This window comes from Panulirus ornatus, chromosome 39 (genome assembly GCF_036320965.1).
Source record: "Panulirus ornatus isolate Po-2019 chromosome 39, ASM3632096v1, whole genome shotgun sequence".
Taxonomy (NCBI): Eukaryota; Metazoa; Arthropoda; class Malacostraca; order Decapoda; family Palinuridae; genus Panulirus; species Panulirus ornatus.
Genome location: NC_092262.1, coordinates 12,134,055 through 12,150,902, shown reverse-complemented (window position 1 = coordinate 12,150,902; position 16,848 = coordinate 12,134,055). Strand labels below are relative to the sequence as shown.

Below are 16,848 nucleotides of genomic sequence, written 5' to 3'. Positions count from 1 at the left end.
AATTTAAAGTAAATATATATAAATGGAATCTATTATCCTACAGTGAGTAGAAGGTGATAGGTAAGCCAGATGGGGGCCTAATGACCTAAAAGGTTATCCCATCAGAAAAGGAAGGAGAGTCATGATACTGCCATTGATGATAATACAAAAGGGAGACAGAGAATTTAAATACAAAGTGTGTAATATATACAATATACAGTGAGAGATGCACACACTCTGTGGGTGATGTAATACATATAGAGAATGTGATATTTTGTACGACAGACTGCAACTCGTGACACAATGTAACGAAGAGAATATATTTCATACGACAGACTGCAACTCATGACCCAGCTTAAGTCAATCAGTATCAATGAAGTGGTTACAAAGGTCTGTGTCAAAGGCCTTGAGGCCTGAAATCACAAGGTCTCGGGCCCTTGGCAATGTTTTCTTCAAAAGCGTGTCTATCAGGTCTAGAGTAGACGCAACACTTGAAATGTCTGGGGTCATGAAGTTCTGTAGCTTGCCAAACATACCTATAACTTAGGTGTATTATGTCTTATAATATGACAACGCCCTGTACAATTATCAAACTGCTCCCTCAGCCCTAACAAGACTGGTGCGTTTTGGGCCTATACACACTAATATTTAACATTATTGTATAGCTACGAGGTTCTTCAGCACCTCTTCTGTGTTTTAGACCATCATAAGCCTCAGTGGAAAGGACTATAAAATCTGTACTAATATGATATACTAACTTTTTCATTAAGAGTGAATGAGACTATCTATGGTTGTAGACCTACAACATAAACCATGTATCAAAAAATATAGAGAGATACTGTCGGGCAAAGCAGTGTGCTCTCCATCAACCTGTACCTGTATGAAACCTTGAAAGAGGTGCAGTCAGAGCTGACTGCTATAAAAATGAGCATAATGAAATTTAAGAGGTCTGATGTTCCAGGTTGTAAGAGACAGACATAAGATCTGTTGGTATTACATCATGACGACGCTAAAATAAGGTATGTTACAGCCTAACCATTTGCGCTGATCTGCTGAGTGAACGAGTCATATCATAATGGAGTTAGGATCAGCAGGTTTGGATGGTATTGCAGTGGAATTTATTAAAAAAGGGGGTGACTGTATTGTTGACTGGTTGGTAAGGTTATTTAATGTATGTATGACTCATGGTGAGGTGCCTGAGGATTGGCGGAATGCGTGCATAGTGCCATTGTACAAAGGCAAAGGGGATAAGAGTGAGTGCTCAAATTACAGAGGTATAAGTTTGTTGAGTATTCCTGGTGAATTATATGGGAGGATATTGATTGAGAGGGTGAAGGCATGTACAGAGCATCAGATTGGGGAAGAGCAGTGTGGTTTCAGAAGTGGTAGAGGATGTGTGGATCAGGTGTTTGCTTTGAAGAATGTATGTGAGAAATACTTAGAAAAGCAAATGGATTTGTATGTAGCATTTTATGGATCTGGAGAAGGCATATGATAGAGTTGATAGAGATGCTCTGTGGAAGGTATTAAGAATATATGGTGTGGGAGGCAAGTTGTTACAAGCAGTGAAAAGTTTTTATCGAGGATGTAAGGCATGTGTACGTGTAGGAAGAGAGGAAAGTGATTGGTTCTCAGTGAATGTAGGTTTGCGGCAGGGGTGTGTGATGTCTCCATGGTTGTTTAATTTGTTTATGGATGGGGTTGTTAGGGAGGTGAATGCAAGAGTTTTGGAAAGAGGGGCAAGTATGAAGCCTGTTGGGGATGAGAGAGCTTGGGAAGTGAGTCAGTTGTTGTTCGCTGATGATACAGCGCTGGTGGCTGATTCATGTGAGAAACTGCAGAAGCTGCTGACTGAGTTTGGTAAAGTGTGTGAAAGAAGAAAGTTAAGAGTAAATGTGAATAAGAGCAAGGTTATTAGGTACAGTAGGGTTGAGGGTCAAGTCAATTGGGAGGTGAGTTTGAATGGAGAAAAACTGGAGGAAGTGAAGTGTTTTAGATATCTGGGAGTGGATCTGGCAGTGGATGGAACCATGGAAGCGGAAGTGGATCATAGGGTGGGGGAGGGGGTGAAAATTCTGGGAGCCTTGAAGAATGTGTGGAAGTCGAGAACATTATCTCGGAAAGCAAAAATGGGTATGTTTGAAGGAATAGTGGTTCCAACAATGTTGTATGGTTGCGAGGCGTGGGCTATGGATAGAGTTGTGCGCAGGAGGATGGATGTGCTGGAAATGAGATGTTTGAGGACAATATGTGGTGTGAGGTGGTTTGATCGAGTAAGTAACGTAAGGGTAAGAGAGATGTGTGGAAATAAAAAGAGCGTGGTTGAGAGAGCAGAAGAGGGTGTTTTGAAATGGTTCGGGCACATGGAGAGAATGAGTGAGGAAAGATTGACCAAGAGAATATATGTGTCGGAGGTGGAGGGAACGAGAAGAGGGAGACCAAATTGGAGGTGGAAAGATGGAGTGAAAAAGATTTTGTGTGATCGGGGCCTGAACATGCAGGAGGGTGAAAGGAGGGCAAGGAATAGAGTGAATTGGATCGATGTGGTATACCGGGGTTGACGTGCTGTCAGTGGATTGAATCAAGGCATGTGAAGCGTCTGGGGTAAACCATGGAAAGCTGTGTAGGTATGTATATTTGCGTGTGTGGACGTATGTATATACATGTGTATGGGGGTGGGTTGGGCCATTTCTTTCGTCTGTTTCCTTGCGCTACCTCGCAAACGCGGGAGACAGCGACAAAGCAAAAAAAAAAAAAAAAAAAAAAAAAAAAAAATGAAGTGTTGTGCACAGTTTAGAGCAATTGTAGGACAAGATACTTGGAAATAACAGTGAAAGCGAGTCCCGTGACAATTTCAAGGACTGAGGAAATTTGACAATTTTGTTTGACAAAAGACAATACAAGACAAATTTCATAACCCTTATTTGGACAACAAGAAAATGGATCAACAATATTCAACTGAATAGCACAATTAGTAATTACTGGCAGTGCATACAGTAGGTAAAAACCCATCAATTCTGATGCTGACATCAGGCTATGTGTTCAATATTCTCTTGCATCAACTCCTGCCCAAATTTAATCTTAAGGATGTACTTTGTAATGCCGACTGACAACACACCTCACTGTAGAAATCCAAAGTACCCCTGACCAAGCTAATATGGTCACACACTCAGTGTGGCTCTGTCATCAACTTTGTCAAAGGCTTTCAGGATTCATGGTGGTTAAATCAGAAATCAAATGCAACACTTATGTGTGTCAGTTATGTAAATGACATTTACATATTTGGAATTTCTCCTGTTAGAATGTGACAGTCAGGATACCTAAGAACAATGTTATGACCAAGTTTGGACAGGAGTCAATGCAAGAAAAAATATTGAACAGTCTTGTACTGATAGACCCTACCTGTGCTGTCCCTGGGGTAAAAGGGAGAGATAATGAGGGTGCCTCTCACCAAGACATTGGAATAATATTCTAATATGCACACTGATACATGTGTGTATATGATTCAATTAACAGGGTTGTTCAGGATGATACTTCTATTTGTAACAACATAAGCAGACTTAAGGTCTATATAAAACTGTGCATCTGTACTCCTATTGATACATGAAGTACTCAAAAGCTAGTGTGTCACCTGCCAAGCAAGAAGCCAGTGACGTGAAGTGATAGTTGTAGGGGATATGTCAGGTCTGTGTAATGCAAGTATGGCTGTTTCTTAATTATATGAAAAGTGCATTACATTTGATACCACTGAAGTAGGGTGAGTGTAAATCTAACATGAGGCAAGACAGACAGGCAAGTTGCTTCTGCAGTGTTGACAGCAAGTGCCAGCAGAAGTACAGTTCCAGTTTTTGAAAAATATGGGAATAGCGTAATATCAGCCAAGAGAGGAAATGCTCGCTTGTTTTTGTGTTTTTAACCCTTAATAGGTTGGCATGGTCCAGGAATTTTAACAAGGTGGAAGGAAAAAGAAAAACTTATGAAATGACAGATTAATATTAAAAAGAAACGGCTAATACACAGATAAAATAGAAAGACAGAGGTGACAGTGTTTGTGGTAAATAAGAATATTCATTTATCTATTATACTTTGTCGCTATCTCCCACATTAGCGAGGTAGTGCAAGGAAACAGTCGAAAGAATGGCCCAACCCACCCACCACACATGCACATATACATACCTATACATTTCAACATATAAATAAACAGACATATTCATATATACACATGTATACAGTTCATACTTGCTGCCTTTATTCATTCCCATCACCACCCTGCCACACATGAAAAGACAACCCCCTCCCCATGCATGCATGCGAGGTAGCGTTAGGAAAAAGCAAAGGCCACTTCGTACTCATCCAGGCCCCACAAAACTTTCCATGGTTTACCCCAAACGCTTCACATGCCCTGGTTCAATCCGATGACAGTATGTCAACCCCGGTATACCACCATTCCAATTCACTATTCCTTGCACGCCTTTCACCCTCCTGCATGTTCTGGCCCTGATCGCTTAAAATTTTTTTCACTCCATCTTTCCACCTCCAATTTGGTCTCCCACTGAAAATGAAAAAAAATCTATAAATATTACACCTTTCACACTATCTTTCAGGGTGAGGGAGATTGCTGCCAAGTGTTGGGAGGAAACCGAAGGATTTGCTTCTTTCTCTTTACTGTACTCTTACCTCAAATCTCTTACACACTACTTTACTGGTTGTGAAAAAAATTAATACAAGTAGAAATATCACACCACTTTAAAAATAAGTATGAGCCTAATGAGTAGTTGGTACATTTGGGGAAGGTATTGGAAAACTTTCTTTTTGAAATATTCTAGCTCTTTGCCTGCAATCTGTTACCAAAGTTCTCCGTTAGCCTTACATGGAGAAAACTAGAAGCTATTCCGTAATATCCTCCATACACTAGTTCAGTGGGGATGCCTCACTTGCAGCCCCACATAATCTCTCTATAATCATTCTGTAAGTTACATTTCTTCATATTTCCCATATTCTTCTTCACTTCCCACTAACTGAACAGTAACACAAGGTTCCTCCTAATAATCTATAATCATCTAACAGTATATGTACTTTCTGTGTGTGTCTGTGTGTGTGTGTGTGTGTGTGTGTGTGTGTGTGTCACCATGTTAGAATAATCTTCAAGTGGACAGAAATGCACTTATGTTGGTAGTTAATGTAGTTTTCTTTTTTTTTTTCACCTTCATGGTGATGGAAGATACTATAAAAATGGTATGATAGTTCTGAAGTGAACTGTAAAAAAATAATTTCAAAATAGAAGGGCCCCATATATTTTGACCATGAATGGTACATGCTCTGTTTGAACAAAACTTAGACAATGTAATCATTAGCTATGATTATGTATTTTCATTATAATTTTCTCCCAAATTATAAACAAGAGTTGAGTAACATGTTCCCGAAGAGTTTATTTTTATCGAACCTGATCACCATTCCCTTTGTTAGCCAGGTAGGGCCAGGAACAAATGAAGAAAGGCCACAGTCGCTCAACCTCTACTCTCTAGCTGTTATGTGCAATGTAAATGTTTATATGCAAGTGTAAAATAAAAATGTACTAAATAACTTAACGAGAAGGTAAACGTGGGTTGAACAACATTTATACAAGGCAAAATTATGAGTAACAATCATGCATTTACTTTGTGACTATTGCCAACATTACTAGTTTAGGCAAGACATTTCTGAAGGTAAATGTAAGAAATCAGTGAAAAAAAAAGTACAGTATACTTTGACGGGAACAAAATGACGAAAGGTGAGCATGTGGGCTGAACAATTTCTATGCGTGGTGTAATTATGAATAAAAACTACGTAAGTATTATTACTTCTAAACACCCTTTTCCATCTCCAATATCAATCTCTCAATACATTTCATTCTCTCCAACATCTTCCTTTTCCCCTAACAGTTATCCCTCTCTAACAGTCTCCTTAATTTCTATAACTCCCAGCAATCCCCATCTCCACTCAATAGCTGTGGAATCAGCAGTATCAATTACCCAATCACCTCTCAAAATGTAAAGCAAACCTTCAATTTCCACCTTCCAACAGACCCTAACAATACCACTACATACCAATAAATCTTTAAAGTATGAACCTTCAAACACACTAAATTTACTATAAGCATTCAATTTGTAGCCAAGTGGCTAATGAGAATACCGTATATTTTTTTTTTTTTTTTTTTTTTTTGCTTTGTCGCTGTCTCCCGCATTTGCGAGGTAGCGCAAGGAAACAGACGAAAGAAATGGCCCAACCCACCCCCATACACATGTATATACATACGTCCACACACGCAAATATACATACCTACACAGCTTTCCATGGTTTACCCCAGACGCTTCACATGCCCTGATTCAATCCACTGACAGCACATCAACCCCGGTATACCACATCGCTCCAATTCACTATTCCTTGCCCTCCTTTCACCCTCCTGCATGTTCAGGCCCCGATCACACAAAATCTTTTTCACTCCATCTTTCCACCTCCAATTTGGTCTCCCTCTTCTCCTCGTTCCCTCCACCTCCGACACATATAACCTCTTGGTCAACCTTTCCTCACTCATTCTCTCCATGTGCCCAAACCATTTCAAAACACCCTCTTCTGCTCTCTCAACCATGCTCTTTTTATTTCCACACATCTCTCTTACCCTTACGTTACTTACTCGATCAAACCACCTCACACCACACATTGTCCTCAAACATCTCATTTCCAGCACATCCATCCTCCTGCGCACAACTCTATCCATAGCCCACGCCTCGCAACCATACAACATTGTTGGAACCACTATTCCTTCAAACATACCCATTTTTGCTTTCCAAGATAATGTTCTCGACTTCCACACATTCTTCAAGGCTCCCAGGATTTTCGCCCCCTCCCCCACCCTATGATCCACTTCCGCTTCCATGGTTCCATCCGCTGCCAGATCCACTCCCAGATATCTAAAACACTCTACTTCCTCCAGTTTTTCTCCATTCAAACTTACCTCCCAATTGACTTGACCCTCAACCCTACTGTACCTAATTACCTTGCTCTTATTCACATTTACTCTTAACTTTCTTCTTTCACACACTTTACCAAACTCAGTCACCAGCTTCTGCAGTTTCTCACATGAATCAGCCACCAGCGCTGTATGTATGTGTATATATATATATATATACGTGTGTGTGTGTGTGGTGTGAGGTGGTTTGATCGAGTAAGTAATGTAAGGGTAAGAGATGTGTGGAAATAAAAATAGTGTGGTTGAGAGAGCAGAAGAGGGTGTTTTGAAATGGTTTGGTCACATGGAGAGAATAAGTGAGGAAAGATTGACAAAGAGGATATATATACGTGTCAGAGGTGGAGGGAACGAGGAGAAGTGGGAGACCAAATTGGAGGTGGAAAGATGGAGTGAAAAAGATTTTGAGTGATCGGGGCCTGAACATGCAGGAGGGTGAAAGGCGTGCAAGGAATAGAGTGAATTGGAACGATGTGGTATACCGGGGTCGACGTGCTGTCAATGGATTGAACCAGGGCATGTGAAGTGTCTGGGGTAAACCATGGAAAGTTCTGTGGAGCCTGGATGTGGAAAGGGAGCTGTAGTTTTCGGTGCATTATTACATGACAGCTAGAGAGTGAGTGTGAACGAATGGGGCCTTTGTTGTCTTTTCCTAGCACTACCTCACACACACGAGGGGGGAGGGGGTTGTTATTCCATGTGTGGCGAGGTGCCAATGGAAATGAATAAGGGCAGACAGTATGAATTATGTACATGTGTATATATATGTTTATGTCTGTGTGTGTTATGCCTGGGGATAGGGGATTAAGAATACTTCCCACGTATTCCCTGCGTGTGGTAGAAGGCGACTAAAAGGGGAGGGAGCGGGGGGCTGGAAATCCTCCCCTCTCGTTTTTTTTTCATTTTTTTTTTAATTTCCCCAAAGAATGAACAGATGGGGCCAGGTGAGGATATTCCAAAAAAGGCCCAGTCCTCTGTTCTTAACGCTACCTCGCTAACGCGGGAAATGGCGAATAGTTTAAAGAAAAAGAAAAAGTGTGTCTATATGTATGTATACATTGAGATGTACAGGTATGTATATTTGCGTGTGTGGACGTGTATGTATATACATGTGTATGTGGGTGGGTTGGGCCATTCTTTCGTCTGTTTCCTTGCGCTACCTCGCCCACGCGGGAGACAGCGACAAAGCAAAATAAATAGATAATATATATATATATATATATATATATATATATATATATATATATATATATATATATATATATATATATATATATATATTTCTTTTTCTTTCATACTATTTGCCATTTCCCGCATTAGCGAGGTAGCGCCAAGAACAGAGGACTGAGCCTTAGAGGGAATATCCTCACCTGAACCCCTTCTCTGTTCCTTCTTTTGGAAAATTAAAAAAAAAAAACGAGAGGGAAGGATTTCCAGCCCCCCCGCTCCCTTCCCCTCTAGACGCCTTCTACGACACGCAGGGAATACGTGGGAAGTATTCTTTCTCCCCTATCCCCAGGGATAATATATATATATATATATATATATATATTTATTATTTATTTATTTTGCTTTGTCGCTGTCTCCCGCGTGAGCGAGGTAGCGCAAGGAAACAGACGAAAGAATGGCCCAACCCACCCGCATACACATGTATATACATACACGTCCACACATGCAAATATACATACCTGTACAACTCAATGTATACATATATATATATACACACAGACTTTTTCTTTTTCTTTAAACTATTCGCCATTATATATATATATATATATATATATATATATATATATATATATATATATATATATATATATTATCCCTGGGTATAGGGGAGAAAGAATACTTCCCATGCATTCCCTGCGTGTCGTAGAAGGCGACTAAAAGGGGAGGGAGTGTGGGGCTGGAAATCCTCCTCTTTTTTTTTTTTTTTTTTTTCCAAAAGAAGGAACAGAGAAGGGGGCCAGGTGAGGATATTCACTCAAAGGCCCAGTTCTCTGTTCTTAATGCTACCTCGCTAACACGGGAAATGGCAAATAGTTTGAAAGAAAAATATATATATATAAAAAAAAAATATATATATATACATATATATATATATTTTTTTTTTTTTGCTTTGTCACTGTCTCCCGCATTTGCGAGGTAGCGCAAGGAAACAGACGAAAGAAATGGCCCAACCTACCCCCATACACATGTATATACATACGTCCACACACGCAAATATACATACCTACACAGCTTTCCATGGTTTACCCCAGACGCTTCACATGCCCTGATTCAATCCACTGACAGCACGTCAACCCCGGTATACCACATCGCTCCAATTCACTCTATTCCTTGCCCTCCTTTCACCCTCCTGCATGTTCAGGCCCCGATCACACAAAATCTTTTTCACTCCATCTTTCCACCTCCAATTTGGTCTCCCTCTTCTCCTCGTTCCCTCCACCTCCGACACATATATCCTCTTGGTCAATCTTTCCTCACTCATTCTCACCATGTGCCCAAACCATTTCAAAACACCCTCTTCTGCTCTCTCAACCACGCTCTTTTTATTTCCATACATCTCTCTTACCCTTACGTTACTTACTCGATCAAACCACCTCACACCACACATTGTCCTCAAACATCTCATTTCCAGCACATCCATCCTCCTGCGCACAACTCTATCCATAGCCCACGCCTCGCAACCATACAACATTGTTGGAACCACTATTCCTTCAAACATACCCATTTTTGCTTTCCGAGATACTGTTCTCGACTTCCACACATTCTTCAAGGCTCCCAGAATTTTCGCCCCCTCCCCCACCCTATGATCCACTTCTGCTTTATATATATATAATGGAAAAGAAGAACAAATGTATTTGAGGAAACCAAATAAAATTTTAAACCAATTAGAGGTCCACCACTAAATAAACGAGCCTCAGCATGGTTTTTGACAAAATTGCCACGTCTGACAAATCTGCTTGATATATAACCGACCACATTTTTCTTCTAGGTATGGTCTTTAATCCATGTTATGAGTATCTTCTCCATTTTTTTCCAGGCGAGAATTTCTTAGTTATCTTTGCAGAAAGAGATTTTGAGTTCATTGCCGAGTTCCTTATCCTGTCAGCATTCATCTCAACGGTGCATATTGTGCTTGTCCCAAGGCCACTTGCACAACCAAATGTAGCCGAAGCACCTTTGCCTGCTTCAGCCTGCCTGAGTATTCTTAATTTTGTTTTTAATATCAAAGCATCCTCTGTTGCTTCACTGATGGCTCAGTGGAGGGGGTTATGAGATGCACCTGAAGGATGACTAGATGACACAGCACTGGAGTCAACAGTAACAGCAAATTCACACACTAACATGAGTGTATCACAGGTCTGCACTCAACAATGGACAAGTTACAGTTAGTAAGCATGTAGATTGCCTCACATGAGTTCTCATTCACTGCTTTCATGATGTCTAGTCTACCATGCAATATCTGCATAGAAGAGTCCACATGCTTTTACACTGGTCACATAACTGCAAATCTTTTTCACAAAAAGCAGGACAATGGTAAAAATAACCATAGCATGATAGGAAAATCGCATTATGAAAAGCTGTATGAAGTGGGGTATCTGTGCATTCATGTACTGTGTACATCCTTTATCAGCACGATAGTTATGCTTAAATCAAAGTTAACCTTTTTGAACAACAAATTGACTGAATCATACATCAAATCACATGCAAGCACTCATTCAACAAAAAACAATTCAGAAGTAAAACTATGGCACATAAAACAATTTGGCACAGGATAAATTAATCAGACAGTGATGAATTCCTTTTAAATAATTATAAAGTATTTATTTTATTTATTTTGCTTTGTCGCTGTCTCCCGTGTTAGCGAGGTAGCGCAAGGAAACAGACGAAATACTGGCCCAACCCATCCACATACACATAACATGGATTAAAGACCATACATACACGTCCACACACGCAAATATAAATACCTATACATCTCAACGTATACATATATATACACACACAGACATATACATACATGTACATAATTCATAATGTCTGCCTCTATTCATTCCCATCGCCACCTTGCCACACATGAAATAACCCCCCCTCCCCCCTCATGTGTGCTAGGTAGTGCTAGGAAAAGACAACAAAGGCCCCATTCGTTCACACTCACTCTCTAGCTGTCATGTAATAATGCACCGAAACCACACCTCCCTTTCCACATCCAGGCCCCACAGAACTTTCCATGGTTTACCCCAGACGCTTCACATGCCCTGGTTCAATCCATTGACAACACGTCAACCCCGGTATACCACATCGTTCCAGTTCACTTTATTCCTTGCACACCTCTCACCCTCCTGCATGTTCAGGCCCTGATCGCTCAAAATCTTTTTTCACTCCATCTTTCCACCTCCAATTTGGTCTCCCACTTCTCCTCGTTCCCTCCACCTCTGACACATATATCCTCTTAGTCAATCTTTCCTCACTCATTCTCTCCATGTGACCAAACCATTTCAAAACACCCTCTTCTCCTCTCTCAACCACACTTTTTATTACCACACATCTCTCTTACCCTTACGTTACTTACTTGATCAAACCACCTCACCACATAATGTCCTCAAACATCTCATTTCCAGCACATCCACCCTCCTGCGCACAACTCTATCCATAGCCCACGCTTTGCAACCATACAACATTGTTGGAACCATTATTCCCTCAAACATATCCATTTTTGCTTTCTGAGATAATGTTCTTGACTTCCACACATTCTTCAAGGCTCCCAGAATTTTCGCCCCCTCCCCACCCTATGATTCACTTCCACTTCCATGGTTCCATCCGCTGCCAAATCCACTCCAAGATATCTAAAACACTACTTCCTCCAGTTTTTCTCCATTCAAACTTACCTCCCAATTGACTTGACCCTCAACCCTACTGTACCTAATAACCTTGCTCTTATTCACATTTACTCTCAGCCTTCTTTCACACACTTTACCAAACTCAGTCAACAGCTTCTGCAGTTTCTCAATGGACAAGAATTTACTGTCATAATTCATCAAAAATCCAAATCATTAAAGTCACTTTTCAGAACGTTTAAAAGGTATCTGACCCAAGAGAATTAAAGATCTTAGAAAGTGGTGCCACACTTATGCAGAGAGCCATGCTAAAGAACTATGAATTCAACAAACATGAAAATCTTTTATCAACATGGTGAAATTCCTCACATATCTTGCAATAACTTTTTGGTGGAAAAAATCTACTGGGGTATGGCTTAAAAATTTATTAATTCCAGTTTATACAACTGATGCATCAGAGAAACTTTAACAGATATGTCAATATAAATTCATTTTGCATAGAAAGTATGAGACATTGATCATCTGTCTTGACTAAATAACATTTTGAGAGAACTATAAAACTCTAGTGTGCTGACTGCAAATTTCACAATTACCTCAAAAGCACTACTATACTAATAATGAAGTATACATAGAATGAATGGTATTACAAAATCTACACAAAAAGAAAATGATGTGTGGGTGTGGGGTGGGAACAAAACTACTATTAAGATAATCTATTTTCCATTATCTATGCAATAACTGAAACATGCAAGAACTCAAAATAAAAAAAAAAAATAATTAAATGTTTAAGTCAAAGATACATACTCTAAAATTTGCATCTAATGGGCAATACACAGTTTATCCAAAATGATTATGAATAAACATGAAAAGCAATACACAGATATGGCTATCTGATACACAGGAGAGATGCAGATCCATGTAATCAATGTTTAAACTTCTACAGAACAAGAATGGAACTATAAATAAAAATCTGTGGATTAAAAATATCTGTAAACACAAGAGCAAGAACAAATAAAAGTCTGGTAATCAACAAAAATCTAACCTTAGCTACCAAAAATCATACAAGTGAGTAAATCTAATATTTTGATCATCAAATACTCCAAATGTCATAACCAACAGATGTTCTACGAGATGCAATAATGGAGTACGAGATTTCGTTTGCATATTATTCCTTCCACAGTGTAAATTGATTTTTTTTCTTTTTTGCAAAGGAATTTCATCTTTAAGTGTTTCTTGCACAGAACCATTTCTACGATGAACAAAATTCAATAATACTGATGTGTATATCAGTTTTAATATATAAATCTGTGTAACATCAAGAAATACGAATATAATAAAAACTATACTAAAAATTAATGAAGTATACAACATTGGGTACAATACTCCCAATGGTGTTTTATGGATGCTATGCATAGACTCGTCAGGAGTAAAAAGAGGGTAGATGTGTTGGAAATATTTTAAGCTCATTATGTGGTGTGAAGAGAGCTGCTTGAATAATTAATGACTGGGTAAGAGAGAGGAGCTGCAGCACGAAGAAAATCTATGAGAGAGCTGAAAAAGGTGTGTTGAAATGGCTTGGATACATGGAGAAGATGAGCAAGGAGAGGTAGACTAACAGAGTACACATCAAAGTGGAAGGAAAAACGAGAAGAGGAACACTTAAGAAGAGATGGAAGGACGAAGTTAAAGATGCTTTAACTGACTGGAACCTAAATGAGCAAGATGATGTGAGGCATGCATGGGATACAGTGAACTGGAGCAATGTAATATACAGGGGACAACATGAATCTTGTCTCAGCACATCTTCCTCAATAAACTTGGACAAGATATCTCATGGTATATGAATCCTGGTTAAGTTTAATGCCCCCATGATCCAGTTTCTACCCATCTCTTTATCAAAAACTCCTTTGACAGATCTGTAATTCCACCTTTTGACTTGGTGAACATACTTAGTTTTACTTTAGCATCCACTCTTTCTTGGGAACCCCACATTGTGGAAAAAGCTAAGTCTTCCTCAAAGAAACTGGGAGTCCTGTATAGTGAAATTTCTATTCTTCTAAACGGATGCTCCATTTATACAAAGGATTAACTTGTCCTTGTATGGAGTATTACTCTCATATCTGGGGTAGTTCTAGCTCTGCATTGTTACTCAAGTTGCTTGAAAGCAGTCCAACTTATAAACTCTACCAGGCTCACTTCAAAACTTGACCTGTGTGCCCTACACCACAATGTTGGTTCACTCTCCCTCTTTTGTAGATATTACTTTTTTCTCTCTCTCAAGAGCTGGCTGCTTTTGTGTTATACTCAGCAGGGTGTTGCATTGCATGATTACTGAGCAGCCACTGGCAACTCAAGGGTGTACCATTTAGATACCGTTTCTTCCCTGACACCTCGAAGCTTTGGAACACTCTACCTTTTCATGTCTTCCCCTGTAACTATGACCTGGCACATTTTAAAACAGGTTTTTAAGTTTCTCTAAAATTCATAAATACTTTTCCTCATCTCTTCTTTTTCCTTTTCATAATCCTCTCTATATTTCAATTAAGGCCCAGTTATGATAAGGACCTTTGTCCATGATTGAGCCTTAAAAAAGAAAAAAAATATGAAGCATTCAGTGAACACCAAAAAAGGTCTCTTGGGTTTGGCAGTGGATGTGGAGGCTCAAGTTTCATTGCATTACACATGTCGGCTAAACAGAGAATGTGAGCAAATGAGGCTGTTCAACTTCTCTTGGCAAAAACTTGCTAAGCAGGGAACATTAAACTTGCATGGAAAAACTTCGGTGTTGGATAGTTTCCTTTAACCAACAAACATCGAAAGTTAAAATGCAGCTTGGCAGTAAGCTCAGGTGACCTAACCCTAAACCCAAATGTGGGGGATCCTACGGGATTGAGTAAAAATTAATAGAAACTGAAAATCAATGAATTTATGTGTGCATTTGTTGCATGGACCAAAAATTACATTTCTTACCAAAACATCCCAAAGAATGTTCGAAAAACTAAGAGTGCAAGAGAAATAAAGTGCTGCTTCTGCTACCTACATGTAACCATTGCTGGCCATGTGTGGTTAGCTGAAGTTTCCCCACCCATGACAATGGATAAAATTGTAGCATAGATCTAAACACCATGATACTTTCAAATCAGAAATAAAATGTTTCACGGTAAATGAGCCCCACTAGAAAGTTATTACACTTCTCTTGGAACTCCATTTTATGATGTAATTCCATTAATTTTGCCTCCAACAAGATGCCACTTTTGATCTGATCTAATGAAACAGTCAGCTTAAACCATTTATACGTTTCACTATCTGTGAGAGGAGTTACTGAGCCTTGCAAATTTATCTGTTGATGTTTATGCTGCTTAGAATCAGACGAATCATGCAGGGATGAGCTTTCAAAATATACTTCTTTTTTTTTTTCATAGTATACAAAGTACATAAACCTAAACTACATCACTTCCCTAATGATGCTGTGCTTTCATCCAGATCAAAATGTGAAATTTACTTTATCCTTCAGCATCAATACAATGCCCTAATGCTTCTTTAAAACTTGAAAACATTCCCCATTTAGCAAGACATGCTTTGGACCTATGATGTTCCTAATATGTTTTAGGTACACTTCTTCGAATCTTTTTCAACAACCAGAAAGAAATGTCTGTAAAAGCAAATCCATCAAGTGGTTTTACAATATTTTTGTATGCCACAGCTGCAATATGGTGTTTTAAAAACTTATATGGGCTTTGGCATCTAAATTTCTGAAAGGTTCTAAAATACATTTTTCTGCGATATCTGAAATATAATCTTTTAAAGCTGATCTGAGCTTTGGCATCTTATTTCTAAATGATCCTTGTTTGCCATATCTGCAACATTTTCATTTAAAAACTGATCTGGGCTTTGGCATCTTAGTTTCCAAAAGGAAGTTAAATGAAATTTCCATAAACTAAATCTTGGTATGAAGTAAAAAAAGGCTCGTGTGTCTGAGTTGCAAGAAATCTTGAATTCTTGAAGGTGATTCAGAACTCTCAGTGACCTACCTTGAAGTAGTTCTCTTAAACTTTGTGGCCTTTAAGTGATCAGCCTGAAACAAAAAAAATCACTCCAAGACTGACATTTCCCTTACAGGGTCTTACTTTTTTGTTATAACAGAACCCTTGGAGTTTAAAAATTCTCAGACAACTCTAAGACTATTCAACAAATCCCTTTACATGATTTTTCAAAAATATTTTCTGAACCTGCTCATAAACTTCATGAACTGTCTTGTCTTCTCTCCCTGACCTCTTAAATACCTGCTGGTGAACAAATAATGGGTTCATTAACCTGTAAAGGCAGCGATTTCATCAGTTCTAAGTCTTTCTAGGTCTTATCGACAGGAAAGAAGGATTCTTGGAAAAGTAAAGATTGCAAAAGTTCTACCTGTTCTGTCTTTCTAAGAAGCAACGACTTCCATTCTGCACCTTAATTGGACACTAAATATAAAAGTTTCCTTACAGGGATATGAAGAATGTGTACAAAGCATGCCCAGAAACCTTACACAGATTTGGAAAATGTTTAGAAAGCATGTCCAGAAATCTTTTCTATAAAGGCCAGCTCAATAGATTGTTCATAAAGGATGGAAATTCCTTAACCAAGCAAACTATCTTAAACATACATTTTCTGCAAACTCTCACAGCGTTAGGGAAAATAGTTATATTCAACAATAGCCTGGCCAAGTGTCTTAGGTCAACTTCCTTAAATGCTTACACAGCCCAAGTTCTCGAACCCAATGAGAGGACAGTCAAGTCTTTGTTCATATATGGTCTCTGCAAACAGTCCATATAAGCTTGAAATCCATTATTTCTAAAAACCATCAAAAATGTACAGAAACCTGGATTGAATTTATTTTCAAAAACCACAAAAAAATATACAGAAACCTGGATTGAAGGAAAGCAAAATTAGACCAAGCTTAGGAGTGAAAGGTCTGAAATGAATCCAACTACCATGGGAAGCACATTCAGAATGAGGGCCTACCAATCAAGTCCCTGT

At 39.0% G+C, this 16,848-nt stretch overlaps 1 protein-coding gene across 6 annotated transcripts in view; it reads right to left on the bottom strand.

The window, feature by feature from the left end:
- tim (timeless) overlaps positions 1-16,848 on the bottom strand; it is a 229,144-nt gene that overhangs the window by 65,866 nt on the left and 146,430 nt on the right. The gene's annotated exons all lie outside the window — the stretch shown is intronic.